The sequence below is a fragment of the Marmota monax genome, unplaced genomic scaffold (assembly GCF_021218885.2).
Source record: "Marmota monax isolate L192 unplaced genomic scaffold, Marmota_monax_Labrador192_F-V1.1 WCK01_AAM20220418_F8-fsc00197, whole genome shotgun sequence".
In the NCBI taxonomy this organism is placed as follows: Eukaryota; Metazoa; Chordata; class Mammalia; order Rodentia; family Sciuridae; genus Marmota; species Marmota monax.
This window is the reverse complement of record NW_026694815.1, coordinates 1,960,173-1,971,454: the sequence shown is the minus strand read 5'-3', so window position 1 is coordinate 1,971,454 and position 11,282 is coordinate 1,960,173. Positions and strand designations below refer to the sequence as shown.

General features: G+C 35.6%; 1 non-coding gene across 1 annotated transcript; it reads right to left on the bottom strand.

Annotated features, from left to right (window-relative positions):
* Nucleotides 1-1,155: 1,155 nt before the first annotated feature.
* On the bottom strand, nucleotides 1,156-1,259 carry LOC124080132 (U6 spliceosomal RNA). The gene has a single exon (XR_006847597.1). It is a non-coding gene; the product is annotated as a U6 spliceosomal RNA (small nuclear RNA).
* Nucleotides 1,260-11,282: the final 10,023 nt, after the last annotated feature.

Genomic DNA, 11,282 nt, shown 5'->3' with positions numbered 1-11,282 from the left:
CAACAGACACTAGTATGGCAATATGTAAATCAATGGATGTGTAACTGATGTGATTCTGCAATCTGTGTATGGGGTGAAGGTGGGAGTTCATAACCCACTTGAATCAAAGTGTGGAATATGATATGTCAAGAAATTTGTAATGTTTTGGACAACCAACAATAAAAAATTAAAATAAATAAATAAATAAATAAATAAATAAATAAATTTCAGAGAATAACTTTTTTTAAATGCAAAAAAAAAAAAAAAAGAACTTACAATTTTTCCTCATGTGCGTTTAAAAGAAGGCGACCTGTAAGATTACGAGGCACTCCTACCCCTACCCAGTGCACTGCACAGGGAATTCTGAGTCTTTCCTTCACTTTCCTTTTTAATAAAATTCTTGCTTGCTTGCTGACTTTGGCAGAGTTCATGGTGTTCATTCTTTGACTTTGTAGAACACGAATCCAATCCTAACTCCTGATGGTAACAGCACCATCATAGTAACTTTTGCCATTCAAACAGCCAATCCACCCATGCACCCTTGTCTACCACATAGGGTCGACTTGCAATGCAGGTAATGTCAGTCTTACCCAACATTACACTTACTAATGATACGAAGGGCACACAGGCAGAGGAGATATGGACTTGGCATTCCTCTCTGGATGGGTCATTAGAGGATACTTCCTAACTGTCCATTTGTCCACACTAGGATGCAATTTTGTTTCTGAGAATCACTAACAAATGACGCAGAACATAATAGCTCAGAAGCCTTTTACATTTGGGCTTTGTGTTACCTATTATGGCCATTAACAAACGACCTTATGTAAAACATGGCCGAAAACACTGTCTCTGGGTGAGAAATCCAGTGGGCCCAGCTAATTTCTCTTCTGTGGTTGTTACAATGCTGAAAGTTTGAGGTTCTGCTCCCAGACTCAGTTAGGCTTTTGTGAGTTCAAGCTGGTTATAGGAATGCAGTCTGTTTTTCTGCTGGCGAGCCCATTATTAGCTTAAATCTTCAAAGTCATTTGAAGGACAGTGGGTTGAATCTGCTTGTGCCTTATTTTGTTTGAACTTCTATTTTTTCCACATAATTTTTATTGGTGTGTTATAGTTGTGATGGGATTTATTTTTGTATATTTGTACATGCACAAAATATAGCAATATAATTTGGCCATTAAAAATATGGAATGCTTCATGAATTTGCATGCCATTCTTGCCTAGGGGCCATTGCTAATCCTCTCTATATTGTTCCAGTGCTGCAGAAACAAGCACTGTGCCTCATTTTTCCTGCCTCTCTCTTGCTGTATCTTTCTTTCTTTTTCTTTTTTTTAGTTGTTGATGGACCTTTAGTTTATTTATTTTATTTTTATATGTGGTGCTGAGAATTGAACCCAGTAGCTTTCTTTCCCTTGTTCTGAAACCAGTAAAGTTTCTCTTCTAAGATTCCATGTGATTAGATTGGGTCTGCCAGGCCATTTCAGGGTGATCTCCTTATCTTAGATATCACATTTGCAAAGTCCTTTTTGTCATCAAAGATAACATATCTACTGCTGATAAGTCTGGTAATTAGGGTGTGAACAATTTGGCAGGGATGGGATGTGGGGGTGTGTATTATATGCTGTATTTTCAGACATATTTATGTTTCTAATATATTACAATGATTAATATATTAGGTCATAAAATGAATATCTAACTTATAGAGTAGAAGTTTTCTGAAAGAAGACACCAGAAAGAAAAAAAGAATATAAGTAACAATAGAAAAGAAAAAGAATTATGAGCTAATCTCAGTTCCCTTATAGAAATGAGAATTCATTTATTTGAATTACTAGTTGAGTGCCTCCTTTGCCCTTGAGCACTATTCTAGGAACTTTGGAAATTACAAGAAAACTTTCAGATAATGCTTTCTGCCTTTAAGGAGCTTACTTTTTTAGTGAGTGTAGACATATAGCAAACAAGTAAAAGTACTCAGTAATTAAATTAAATGGCGCTGTGGAAGATGAAAAGTCCTACAGAAAACTTATAGAACAGAATAGGGTAAGGAAGGCCATCAGAAATTCAGGGGTTGTGGTAGGGGCGTTGCAGTTTATCTAACCACATAGGGTTGTAAGGAAACGTGAAGGTGGGAAAGAAAAAAAAGACTGGAAGAAGGTGTGGAAATTAGCCATGTGGGTATCTTGGAAAGCACACTGAAGCCTGAAGGCAGAGGAACCCATGAAGGTCCCTGTTTTAGTGACATTTTTCTTGCTATGACCAAAAGACCTGACAAGAACAATTTTAAGGAGAAAGAGTTTATTTTGGGGATGACAATTTCAGAGATCTCAGTTCACAGAAGGCCAACTCTATTCCTCAGGGTCTATCATGGAGGAAGTGTGTGGCTGAGGAAAGCAACTTGGGGACATGGCACCAGGAAATAAGCGTTCTGCTCAACAAAGACAAATATATACCCCAAGAGTAGCCCCTGCGCCAGGCTTGGTTCATTGTCATGAGTATAAAATTTAAGGAAGTCCAGTGAACCTGATTTTCTTTACTTTGATTTCACCCAATAAAGTGCAAATGAGGGAGTAGGCAGAGAGATGGATTGTATGTAGGTTTTGCCAGAAAGAGAGAAGGGGGTGAGTGGGTAAGATCATGGAAGATATATGCAACATTGTGATTATGACAATTGATGGTGGAATTGCAACATGATAAAGAAGGGAAGTAGGATTTAGGGAGTATTCAAGTCAATGGATAATAGATGGGAGGTTTTTGTGATGTCTAGGGATTATTTGGGTTGGAGTGTCAGAGAAAGCAAGCTAGAAAGTGCCAAGGTGGTGATCAAACAGGGGAAATCTGGGTGTTGAGATTATAAAGAACATGCTGTTATTGTTAGTGACAAAGTCTAGGTATGACTACAGGACTTATAAACTCCTAAATTGTGTGTGTATGTGTGTGTGTGTTTTAACATACTCTACGGAAAAAGATTACCATATTATTATATCAGGGGGTATTTGAGCTATATATAGAATTTACAGAAAGTAGGTAATAATAAAAATAATGCATTATTTCACTCCATCTCTATTAAAACATTTTTGATGAGTTGTAAAGTTTTTTATTAGTTCAATATCATAAAGCCATGCATTGCTGATGAGAGTCTTTGTTCTGAAACTATAAAGATGCAGACTTTGAAAAAGTGTCTTAGTCTCATCGGATACACACACACACACACACACATGCACGCACGTTTTCAAAGTTTTGAAATGTGTGGTCATTGTGCAGATCACTGCCCATCTGGAACCTACTCAATTCAGACATTTTCAATCTGGTTTCTAGGAAGTGCTCTTGGCTGAAGTAGTACCTTCATGAATGCAAAATGATTTATGGATAAACTGGAACTGTAGTTCTCTTGCTATTCCTCTGACCTTTTGGAGTCAAATGCAAAATCCAATATCACAGACAACAAATATTTTTAAGATCAAGACATGACCTGGAATTACTTTCACTGCCCTTAAACAGTTGTGCTCTGATCTAGAAAATCATTACTCTGTTCAGATCAATGGCTTTCCATTATTTCTTGTTTGATATTACTAGTTTAAGTTCAACTTTAAATATACCTCATTTGCTAGAAAGGTGTTGGTTTTTAATGTGCACTGATGACATTTAGTATTCTTCAAAATCGTTTTATTACCCTGAAATATGTTTGCAGTAATCATATTGTTCAGATCATAAAATTATGTGTAAGGCAAAATTTGATTCAGTTACCTCTAACTTCTGGCTGATGATATTTGATTTATAAAAAATTAATGAAATAATCTATTTATATTTCTACTGGATTACAGAAAAGAATTAAGGCAACATTTGCCAGTCTGTACTTGTTATGGAAACCCCCATGACTTCTTTTTTTGGCTAAATCCTCTTAGTGCTTATTTTCCTCATAGGTTTAGACAAACTTCTCTGCTCCTTAATTGTACTTGAAAATGGAATTCTTTGCTTCCTGAGGCTTTTATGACAAGTTCTGAACTCATGATTTTAACTCTTTTGAGTCTCTAGCTCTAGTGCCAGCCAGGCTAACCTTGGTGAGTGTTCCACAGTTAAGTGTGGCATAGCATTTATATTAATTTATGACATCAAGTAACCTGTGACACAGACTGAGAAAATCAAGTATTCGGGTATGTCAAACAATGCAGGATTTTTTTTTTTAAACCAGGGATTGAAGTTAGGAACACTTGACCACTGAGCCATATCCCCAGCCCGATTTTGTATTGTATTTAGAGACAGGGTCTCACTGAGTTGCTTAGCGCCTTGCTTTTGCTGAGGCTGGCTTTGAACTCATGATCCTCCTGTCTTAGCCTCCTGAGCTGCTGTGATTACAGGCCTCTGCCACCATGCCCAGTACAATGCAGAAATTTAATAGACAATTAGTATCAGCCACGGGTATTTCTTCATTTTTATTTGTTTTAAGAAGATATTTAATTTTCAGGGTCTTGTCAAACCTTGTCAAATCAGGGATAAAAAGTCTATCTTCGCCTTTGCAACTTTTAGATCAGGTCTCAAAAACCAGAAGAATAAGAAAGGACAGAGTACAATAAAGAAAAAGTTTTATCATTGGTTTTTTTCTTTGGAGAAGGATTGCTATGAGCTCTCTGCCTGGTATGATTTCAGACTTCTCAGACCCCTTAAAGTTACTCCATTAACTTTCTGTTTTCTGCCTTTTCCCCCATTAGATTACCCCTTCTTTAATATAAAGCTTTATTCACAATTAAAATACAAATGCCTAACTAATATTTCTGGAAAGTATCATAAGCTTTGTAACTCGTGTTCTTGAAGCAATTTTGGAAAGCTATCTCAAAGGAAGGGTTAACAACGGTGGAAACCACTCACGTTCAATTCTGATTGTCAGACTTCCTCCTCCACTGTACTAGCCCTATCCTAGTTTTGCTTTCTCCTTCCTCCTGTCTCTTCCTTGATCCTACTTTTTCTCCTTCCTTACTTCTTTCCCCTTCCCCCCCTCTCTCCTTTGACTCTATTTCTGTTGAATGGATAATTCATTTGGAAATTTAGAAAATTTCCAGAATATGTTTCAATTTTGACAATTTTGCTTAATAATTATTTGTACCTTCTCAAACACAATAAGCTCATTTAATGGGCAGGTCTATTTTTTTCTGAAAATTTTCTTGTATTATAGAAAAAATGAACTATTTTTTACTATCCCATTAAAGGACAGAATATACGATTTCCCTGGAAAGAAGAATGATTGATTTTCTTTCACCAGATCATTATTATCTGCCTGATATATCTATTAACTTCTTCTAAGAGATTAATAACCTCTTTGTCTTAATTTTCTGCATTCTTTGGGTCTCCAATTCAATTTTGGCCCAATATATCCCTACATTGTTTTGTGCTATTTCAACTTTATTATTATTTCTGCGGTATTTTTAATCCGTAGTTTGTCTTTCTAATTTTGCTCTCCTTTCTCCCTTGATTCTGTTGTCTTATCTTCATCTCGGATGTCTTCTTTTATTGATTTCATGTTGTTCATCAGTTCTTTTGAAGTGAAAATGACTCATTGTGGAAAACTGTTCTGTGTGTGCTCTTCTTTGAGTAGTGCTTAATTCCATGATTAATAATTGGTTTCTTGCTTCCTAAAAAATCTCACCAATTTCCCTCCTTATTTTGCTTGATTGGCTAAAATTAGAAATGACAAAAGAATTGTTTCTCCAGTAGTGAGAAAACACTATGGAGGTTTATATAGAACTTTTTTCCTTCTTTTCCCAAAGTGACTATTGCTGATTGCTTTGTATTTATTTCCATGTTTTCCTTTTTGCTATTAAATGTAAGTTAATATATGTGCACACACAGAGGCACACACATCTATACATGTATATACACTTGCACATATGCTTTTCTATTTCTTTTAAAACATAGGATCCTACTCTGTATGCTTCATTTTAAATTTGCATTTTAGAAACTTGTTTTTTTTTAAATAATTTTTTAGTGGTAAATGAACACAATACCTTTATTTTATTTGTTAATTTTTATGTGGTGCTGAGAATTGAACCCAGTGCCTCACATGTGCCAAGTGAGCGCTCTACCACTGAGCCACAACCACAGCCCAGAAATTTGTGTTTTAAAAAACCTTGGCAATCTAGAATAAATCCCCTTTCAATAGCTGATCTTTTTTTTTTTAAAGCAACTGTTTAATAGTTGGTTTAAAATACTTTATATACTGTATTCAAATATATCACTAATAAGGACATTTGGGTAATGGTCTTTTTTACTACTTTAAACGATGTTTCAGTACATACCAATGTGTATAGATTCTTATATACAGATGCTTTTTTATCCAAAAAGGGGAATTATTGGGATAGAGGGTATGTGCATTCAGTTACTGATAGAACTTGTTGGATAACTTTTCAGGAAATTCATAACAGTATGTACTTGACTCAACATTGCATGTGAGTTCCTATTTCCTCATACACTAGCCAATTTTAGATGCTACCAAAATTTCATTTTTGTCAATATTATGGATGAAAAATGAGATTTCAGAGCTTTCACATTTGTTGAGCTATAAGTCTGAGCAACTTTTCAAATATTTATTTGCATTTCCTCTCTCTTAAATGGACTCACTATAGCCTTTACTCATTTATCTATTGAGTTGCTTGTCATCTGCGTAGCAATTTATATTTGTTTCCTCATGTATAAATTCTTCATTCTACATGTTTCACATATTTCTCTTCCTGTCTCTGTGTGTCTTTGGACTTTACAAAATATTTTTATCTTAAATTTATTTTTGTTTGTCATATTATGATATCATTAATATTGTTCTCTGAAGAATCAAATGCTATGCATTAGTCATATGCTATCTATTATATGGATTTTTATATTGATTTTCCTTTGGAGTTTCTAATTATTTGGTTTTAAAAATTTCATTGTTTCTCTTTTCTAATCTTGAATCTCTTGCAACTCCTCCTAAGTTCTGTGACCTCTTTTCTGGAGTCCTTTTTTCTTGTGTTGCTGTGTGAACTGATTTCCTTCAGCCTGTGGCACTACCATCTCTGTTCTTTCCCTTATTCTTTCTTGCTTTGACCTGCCTGTTCTATATCCTACTGTGGGGTTTGCTCCTCATCTTGCTGGACATGACATTGTGAGTTAACTTCCTAAGAAATATGTGTGAAATATACAATTTAGGTGCCCTTGAAAACAAAACTTTATTTTGCCTAAACATTTAATTAGTAATTTAAGTTGGCTAGAGAGTTTGGAGTTGACAACAATTTTCTTCTCCATTGTCTTACGACACCCAGTGACACTCACTAAAAGTTGAGCAGAAATATATAATTCCTATTCCTTTGTAGATGACTTGTTTTTTCCCCTCTCAATGTCTTATGGAAGATTAATGCATATTCTCTTTATCCTGTCTTAAATTTCAGGGTAAGGTGTAGATCTTAAAAAAAAATCTATCTGGCATTCACTGAGTTCCTTCAATTTTAAGGTTTATGTCTCCTTTTAGCCTTTGCAAAATTTCTTGTATGCACTGACAAATTATTTACTTCCTGTGATGGAGTGAATAATGTTTCTCTTTAAATTCACAAGTACAAGTTATAAGCTCCAATGTGACTATATTTAGAGATAGGGACTTTAAAGAAGTAATTAAAGTTAAATGAAGTCATAGAAAGGAGCACTAATCTGACAGGACTAGTGTCTTTACATAAAGTAGAAGAGATGCCAGAGAGCTCTCCCTCCCTGTACACCCAAAAGAAAAATCAGTGAGGACAGAGCAGGATGAAAAGTCTTTCCAGAAACCAAGCCTGCTAATGTCTAGATCTTGGACTTCAAGCCTCTTGTACCATGAAAAAATAAATTTCTGTTATTTAAGCCCCCATATGTGGCATTCTGTTATGGAAGCCCGAGCTGATTAATATACTTCCCTCACCATGTTCTCTTTTTTGGAAATTTCATTAGTTGTATGATATACCTCTTGGAGAAATTGTCTATGTCCTCTTTCTTTCTTTTGTTTCTATTCTTTCTTCTTCCCTCCCTCCCTCCCCTCTTCCTTCCTTCCTTTCTTTCTCTTTCTGTCTTTCTTTTTCTTTTTTTCCTGGTAGGGATTTAACCCAGGGGTGCTTTGCCACTGAGAGACATCCTGTCCCCTTTTAAATTTTTTTATTTTGAGACAAGGTCTCTCTAAGTTGCTTAGGGCTTGCCAAGTTGCTGAGGCTGATTTTGACTTGTGATCCTCTCTCCTCAGCCTCCTGAGTCGCTGGGATTACAGAAGTATGCCACTGAGCCCAGCTCTTTTTAAATTTCTGATCTCTTACTTTTTAATTGTACATTTAGGAAATTTATTAATTTTATCCTTATATCCTACTAAATATTTGTTAAAATCATCCTTTCTCTTTTCTATGAATTCTTATTTTCTGATGGTTCCAGTTTATTGTATCCTGAGCTGATAATTAAAATAAGAGCTATTATTTTGCTACTGGGTAAACTGTGTGTGTTTTTTTCTGGACCTGGATTTCTCTTGGCTTTCTTTGGCTTTTTCTTTCATTTTAAAGTATTTCCAAACAATTATTCAGCCAAAAATTTTGAGCACTTACTCTGCTCAAATGCATGTTCTAGGCACTACAAATACTGCAATAAGCAAAAAAAGATTATCACACTCTGTGGCGGTTTCATCCTAGAGTGTGAAAATTATAATACATGAGTACCCAAGAAATAAACTTACTAAGCATATATAGCTGTAATACAAAGAAAGTCCTGGGTATAAACTGAGTTGTTCCAGAGAATGATTTGGTGATAAGGGAAGATCTTTCTATGGAAGCTGAGATCATAAATATAGAACAACAATTACAGATATACTGAGATTGAAGTAATATTTAGAAATCTCAAGATCCATGTGTTTACAGCACAGTGAGAAAAGTGAAGTAAGGTAATCTGGTAAGGACTAGATGGCCCAGGAGTCTCTATCCATGGTAAGGAATGTGGATTTCATTCTGAGAATGAAGTCCTTTGGATGGATTGTAGCAGGAACATAACCATTTTTGATTTGTGTTTTTAAATGTTCACTTTGGTTTCTCCCTAGAGAATGCATTGTAGGAAATCCGAATAAATGCCAGGGGTGTAGATAGGTGGTTAAAAGCCTATTGTGGGAGTCCAGGTGAAAGAAGGCATTGGTTTAAATTTGGGTGATTTCAATGAAACAAGTTTAGGTGGATTATTTTGGGATAGATTTTTGACTCAAACTTGACAGAACTTGCATATGGACTGAAGGAAACAAATGCCAGAAAAGACTCCTGGGTCTTCACCTGAACAATAGAGTGGTTGGCTTTGCAGTTTAGAGAGGAAGAGTCTTGAAGGTGGTAGATTAGAAGTTATTTGCTTTTTTAGATTTTAAAATCAGATAAAGCAGGCGTTGTGAGAGTTTGGTGGTTCCAGCATAACTGGGATTTATTTTGTCCACATCATAGGATAACTCAATAGATAGCCAGACACTGTTCTGGGTATGTGGGCATGGCTCATAGGCTCTCAGGCTTTGTTCTGTTGTGAAAAGTCTAGGGGGTCATGGTTTCAGAGTTTCAAAGGTCCTAGTCAATAGAAGGTCGACTCTATTCCTCAGGGCTTGAGGGGAGGCAGAGCATCATGGTGGGAGATTGTGGCAGAGGGATGCAGCCCACAGCATGATCAGGAAGCAGAGAGAGAGAAAGAATCCACTCTCCAGATACAAAATATATACCCCATAGCCATGCCCTCAATAAACCACTTCCTCCAGCCACAGCCCACCTGCCTCCAGTCACTACCTAGTTAATCCCATCAGGGATCAATTAACTGATTAGGTTAAAGCTATAACCCAATAATTTCTCCTCCAAATCTTCTTGCATCGTTTCACAAGTGAGCTTTTGGGGGACATCCAAACCATAACAACAAGATTTCAAAAGGAAGAGAGATAAATGCAGGTATGCACTCTACCATCTTGAAATGGAAATTTAAATTTTTATGTGAACATAAAAATTTGTCCTTTACAGAGTTGATTCTTTATTTTTTTACACACATTTTAAAAAATTCTTTTCTTTTTCTGTTGGATCTTTACATATTTTCCATAACATTTATTTTTAGCGAATTAATGTTTCATGTGGGCATCCCTTTATGAAACATTTGTGTAATTAATATGTTTCGAGTCTATTAAGAGTCTTCTTACTTCAGCCATGCTCATCAAACCCTCAGAGCTCCAGAGAATGGTTTCTGAAAATCTGGTGTCTGGAAAGCCTCACCTAGAACTCTAGGCAGTCTTAAATTATATACTTATTATTATTGTTTTTGTTCTTTTTCTTTATAAAAGAAGTATTTTTTATCTTATAATTTTTAACTTTTTTCTGAGATTATGACGACCAAATGAAGTTTTGAATGTCGCTTTTAATTTCTTTTTTTAAAAAAATCTCTGCATCCTTAAAGGATCTGCCTCCAAACTGTAAACACAGGGATTCAAGAAAGTCTTGATGAGATGAACAGCTGAAAAGGGGCATCTCTTTCTCTTATTTCTGACTATACGCATTTACTCATTCATCCAAATGACATTTTTTGAATGACACTGTGTTCCAAGCTCTGAGCAGTGCTGTCCATTGAGTTTCCATCACTGAAAAAGGCTGCCATGCCTTCTAGAAATTCAGGGATGTGGCATCTTTTGTTATTTCTTACAATGTTAAACTTATGAAATCTTTTCTCCCCAGTAGAAAGGTGGTTGAGGGTGAAAGCTAATTCATGTATTTCTTTGAAGTGCATTCATTTTCCACACTCAAAACTACATGGGGTCTATATCGAAGGCCCACCATCCCTCTATATCTGTATTCCTCTGCTATTGGTGACTTTAAGAAGCTTACTCTAAAAGTTCTTTCCTTCTTAAAACCACATGTGTAGTTTTATACTTCTTCAATACTTTTTAATAGCAAATGTTTAAAAATACTATGCAATTAGATATCCCGGTAGGGATGGTATCAGTTGTATTAGGGTATGGCCTGGAATAGGACAGTTTGTTTTCACTTGTTCAGTGTTGAAGTGTAACAAGGCAGGCTCTGGTGTTAAGGAAATGATCTCCAGAGGTGGCATAAATGGAGGTTTGGTATTGAAAGTGATCTTTCAGCATTTTTGAAAAGTTTTTCCAATTCTTGAGTAAAGCACAGAAGACCAAAATAACAGAACACAAGTTGGTAAAAAAAAGTACCTAGGTTCTGTAGCTCAGTGGTACAGAGTACTGCTTAGTTCCATCCCTAGTACTGAAAAAAAAGTATGTAAAGTCATTGCATCTCCATTATATCATGGTATATACATAAAAATGA